Source organism: Arctopsyche grandis, chromosome 6 (assembly GCF_051622035.1).
Source record: "Arctopsyche grandis isolate Sample6627 chromosome 6, ASM5162203v2, whole genome shotgun sequence".
NCBI lineage: Eukaryota > Metazoa > Arthropoda > Insecta > Trichoptera > Hydropsychidae > Arctopsyche > Arctopsyche grandis.
This window is the reverse complement of record NC_135360.1, coordinates 28,817,768-28,823,942: the sequence shown is the minus strand read 5'-3', so window position 1 is coordinate 28,823,942 and position 6,175 is coordinate 28,817,768.

Below are 6,175 nucleotides of genomic sequence, written 5' to 3'. Positions count from 1 at the left end.
GTTAACGTGATTGCTGGACCGTAACCACGACAATTCGTCCATGGAAGTCGATCATGCAGTGAAGAGCGACAGCGTCTTGGGAAGATTGGTGTTTCCTTTGCCTACCAAACTGGCGCAGACGTCAACGGATCACCGAACACAATCGTGTTATTTGTAAGACCTTTTGACTCGATCAGACATCGTAACGATGCCATCATCAAATCGGAATGTGATATAAGTCCTATTGTGTAAGTTTAATCATTCAACTCCACATTTAGATGTGGAGAGTGAGAACATTTCAGAATAGGACTGAAAAATCCCCCCTAGAAAAAATCCTGGATCCGTCCTTGGTCAGTATTGTCTAACTTGGTTAATTATATACATACATAGTTCAATTTAAAATGTTCCACTTTTCCATCGTATTCTCAAAAAAGCAATAGAAATTTACTCGAAACTGTCGTTTTTTGTACATTTTATAACATAAATATTTGATTTTTAAATGCTTTTTATTGTTACTAAATTATGTTCACAATGCATCTTATATCTATTTAAATAGCTACTGATCTACTGATCATTTACGATTTTAATTTAATTTTGTTAGTTACAATAAATACTAGTACGAGGGTTTCCGCTCGCAATTTTACCGATTTAAAATTCAGCACACTCCCAATTTTAACCCTTTTAAACGAAAACAAAAAATAGTGTGGCCAGAATACTATCCCAATAAATATCTTTCAATAGAAAATACTCAATATAAAATAGTATTAACAGTGGGAAAAAATCCCAAGTGAAAATACGTACTTTTGACTTTTGATTTGAACTGGACGACTACTTAGAGAGATTTGAAAGCTGAAAAGTACTACAAATGAAAAATAAAATACCCGACTATAGATTATATTTATTTCGAACAGGAAATTGACAGATTTTGAGACATCGACCGAACAACACTAAGATATAGAAAAATCGCGCGATTTAAAAAAAACATATCTCCGAATCTTGAGCCAATCAACATTTTTTATTACCAGATTCGTGTTTACTAGGCATAGATCTATAAGAAAAGTCATATCTCGTCTCTGAACCAAAGAAAAAGTCGTCATTTGTCAAACAGTGTTATTAATGTGATTAAGTACAATAGTTTATCATAAAACTGCATCATACGTACAGTCAAAAATACTTTGGCAGCTATGACAAGCGCTATATTGAAATATTTATAGAAATTTGAATTTGTAAGATTTATCGTCAGTGAAAACACATTTTTGGGTAATGGACATGAACCCAAGAATCCATAAACAATTAAAAAATATTCTAAAAACACTGCATCACATTCATTCCGCGGCCACAAGCGAATGTTATTCATCAGAAGCCGGTAACCATATGCTCATTTTATTTGAAGAAACCAGTATATGTATCTCAGTATTTCTCAAACTCTCCTCGAGTTATTGACCCTATAATACATACATACTTTGTTACAAATGCATACCGTTAACTTGGTACGTATGCGTTTTAATTGGTCATACGAACTGTCTGAAATTTCACACCGATGAAAAAAACACCACTTCAGCGATTTTCGCATTTGAATTTAATGCACGGAAAAAAACGAGTCATTTTATACGAATCTTTATGCATCGAGTTGCCAAATGGCAATTATTTTTAATGCCGCAGTAAATCGAATTTCCTCGAGGCTATAGCCAATTAAAATCGTATTTAGATACGTTCGACAAAAAAATAAAAGCACATTACCTAAGTGTAATATTGTTGTGAAAACATCGTTCATCTAAAACGAATGTCGTGTTCAGATTTTAGATAGATCTTAATCACCGGCGAGCGCACACGTTAAATGAGGAATTAATGTCAATTTTTTTTCGACTATAAATTAATATACAATAAATGGAAAAAAGCCTGCCGTATTAAAAGTCACTGAATCTAACATGCACTTTATAATACTTGCCATAAAATGCGTTGGAGTTAACGTTCGTTGAATATATATATATATATATATATATATATATATATATATATATATATATATATATATATATATATATATATATATATATATATATATATATATATATATATATATATATATATATATATATATTTTTTTTTTTTATTTATTCATATACATATATTTACAGGATATAATGTTTATTTCAAAGTTGGACATGTATTCCTTATCAGATAAGAGTAGCTCTTGTGCCTGATAAGGGAGCTACGATTCTATTATAAATTCTTAAAATCTATTATAATATTTTTTATATAAAAATTACATTAAAATTTTTCAGTGCAATTTTTTTTGAAGGAGTGTTTAATTTTTTTTACTTGTTCTGTTTGGTTAACAATACAGCGCAATTCAGAAGGGAGATTATTATAGTTATTTATGGCTTGGAAAATATAATGGTTTTGCATTTGTGTTGTTTTAAAATTTGGTGTGATAAATTGGTTTCCATTTCTCATTAGTTTATAAAATTCTTGATATTCTTTGTTATTTTTTTCTTTACACATTTTTATAATGGAAGCTTGCTTAAATATGTCATCGATATTTGGTACTGGAAATAGTTTAAAAAGCTATTTTGTCGAGAAAGTAGAGTTTAAATTAATATAAAGTATTACTTTTATAATAATTTTTTGTGAAACTTTTACTGAATTTAGATTGCTTTTGTAGGATCCTCCCCAACCTATAATTGCATAGATAAGCAGAGAGTGGACAAGGGCATAATACACATTTTTTTATTATTTTCACATTTAAAATATTTCTTAACCTAACAAATATATATATATATATATATATATATATATATATATATATATATATATATATATATATATATATATATATATATATATATATATATATATATATATATATATATATATACATTTCCTTATTCTCTTTACTAGTTCTGTAATATGGCTTGTCCATTTCATGTTTTGATCAATGATAGCACCGAGATATTTAATTTCAGAAGAAGAGTTGATTACAGTACAAACAGGATCATGTAGTTTACAGTTTACAAAACTTTACATAGTCACATTTTTCATCATGTATTATAATATTAACTTTTTCTATAGGTATTTTTTGTAATGAGAATAATATATATATTGTTTTTTTTTGCATTAAGTGTGAGTAGGTTATTATCAAACCATGATTTTAAAGTATTAATATATTCATTTGCAAGTTTGTTAACTATTTCCCAAGTTTGTCCTTTTACTAATAATACAGTGTCATCTGCATAAGAGATTAAATCACCCTTTATTTTCTGTTGGAAAATGTCATTTACATATATTAGAAAAAGTAATGGTCCGAGGACCGTGCCTTGAGGAATGCCAAATATACTTGTAAGTGGTGTACTATATGTTTGATTTAATTTTACAATTTGAGGTCTGTCTGTTAAATAGCTTTCTATCCATTTAATGTATGCAATATTCTTTTAGTATGCCATATCATAATGTAATTAGCTTTTTTATTGTACTTCAGTACAAACAATAATCTGTTACATTCGGTTAAATTAAATTAAAATATGGACCTTGTCCGATGTGATTTCTGTCAAATTAGTTTTAATAAATGTCCAAATCGACATCGTTTAGCCCACTCAAATTGGACAGTTACGTTTCAATATATTATTTATGCAGCAATTGGATTCAATTTATGTGATATGAAGCTTTTTGTTTTTAGTTTATTCAATGCTACATATATATTTCAATGGACGTTTTATCGGAAATTCTACCGTATAATTTGAAAGAAAATTGTCTATAATTAAATGTTTTTCATTATATATTTACTGATAGTATTCCAGTCTATAAAGTAAACACAGTGATAGCCAAAGTTCACCATTTTAATATGGATTCTTGAAATGATGAGTGAACGGAATGGAAGATGTTTTTTTGAACTAAATGTTGCTTGAAAGCAATGCTTGAAAACTTAAGATTAATTGACAATCATTACACCCATGAATTATTTTTTTGATTTTTAAATGCTTTTCATTATTACGAAATTATTATGTTCACAATAAATCTTATATCTATTTTAATAGCTACTGATCTACTGATCATTTTCTATTTTAAAATTTTAATTTAATTTTGTTAGTAATCATTGTATTATACAATACGATCAACAACAATTTATACAACAATACGAATTTGAAGAGAAAAACTATATGAATTTTTAAGATACTCTTCTTCGAACAGTTGCCCATTGAGCTTATATTATTATACACTCGGATTTCTCAAACATCCGAAAATATATTCGTCTGTACCGCATGCATACTTTTCTTTTATTTTTGCTTAAGAAAATGTGTATATGTATAATTTATAATATTATAATACAAAAAAAAATCGAAAGCATATTTTGAAAATTTCCATTGATTTTGAAATTATATTTAAATAGTGGTGATGTCACAGTGAAATTATATTTCAAGTGAACATATATTTTCAATGACGTTACAGTGAAATCAAAACCAGTTACATTTTCAGGGTTGGTTTTATTAATTTAAGATTACATTGTTAGGGTTGGTATTATTTAAGGGTTAGGATAGGTTAGGTTAAGTAAGGGTTGGTCATTTAAGATTGGGTTGTTAGGATTACATTTATAGAGTTAAATGCTCTAAATCCATTGTTAGATACATTTTCACTGCTTTAATTGGTGAAAATATATTTTCACTTGAAATATGCTTTCACTGTAACAGTGATATAGTATTGTAACGTAGGAACTGCCACGGCGGTTATGTCAAACAGCGTGCCGTTTGACATAATTGGTTTCGAGGATTATCTCCAGGCTTAAGTGCAAGTCGGCTAACAATGAGAGACCCCCGAATGCACTTAGCGGCGGTAACGGCACTCGGTCGCTTTCCCGTGGAGTTCTCAAAACTAACAGCGCGATAGCGTGGGACTGAGAGCTTTGGACTGTGGGATTGCATATCCAGGTACGTGCCTAAACAATAGGGAAGTAACCGGATGTCAAAGATGCAGTGAGCGACCTGCCCCTTATAAGCAGGTACTTCGGCGATATCAAGGCATTCTGGTCGGAGAACTGCCAGTGCGTGTATCTCCTGAACCACCAATAAATGCTGTGAAGCGACTTTGGCCTTTTATTTGGATCCTCCACCCACCCCTAGGCAACAGTATGTAGGTTGGTTGTTAATTTGATGAGGAGCCGTTTTAACAATGAAATGAGATAAATTGGCAAATGATTTACAAATGACCAGCAGCACTGCTGAAATACTCTGTTTAAAAAACTACTGAATAGATTGTTTTCAATTGGGGTCAAACCAAGGCTTGAACCCGGGACCTCTCGATGGCTAGCATTAACTCAACCACCGAGCTATTCTGCTGACTTTTTCCTATTGAAACAGTCTGCGCTATGGATGAAAGATGAGAAACAGTGGTTTTTAAACGTAATTTGAGATCTCGTTCGCATGACCGAGTACGAGGAGCGCTGATTAACCGGGCTTTCTGTGGCTCATACCCTTCGAGACTCGTCATCGACGTGTAAAAATAAGAGAATTCTACTTGTATATAAAGCACGTGCCAGACATGGAGCCAATGAGTGTGACCGTACTATACATATGACATATAAAATTTTCGGAGAAATTGCACTCAAAACTGCAACTCAAAATAGACTCGAGCTGATGATGTTGATTCGGTGATGATGCGATTTTGGGACGGAGTAGAAGGGGTTTGTGTAATATAAAAAAGTGTAGTTTGCAGTCTCGCGTGTTAACACTTTTACGTTTCTAAACCCAGACGTATAATTCTGCTCTAATTTGGCCGGACAACACGTCGGGTCGCCATTTACACGAAACGGTTGATGATGTTTTAATATTTGAGAATCTGTTAAACAATGAGTCGGTTGTAATTTTGGTGTTGCGGTAGCAAAGCGATTACACACACTGTACTGCTATTAGTTTGTAATTTACTTTTTGGAGGTTTTTCGAATGATTTGTTGTTTTTTTGCGGTTTTTTTCAGCACCACTGTGTCTGCAAGCAATATTTTCAATGCGGATCAATTTATATAATAACTTCAAGGATGTAATGTTACTATTTTTAAATTTTTATCAAAAATTTCCCGAGAAAGCATGAGGTTAGGTAACTAAAAGCAAAAAGTTGTCATCTGATACTATCCGTATTTAGGGTGACCATATTTTTCAGGATTCAAAACCGGTATAAAAAAAATGTATTACACGTCCAAACATTTTAT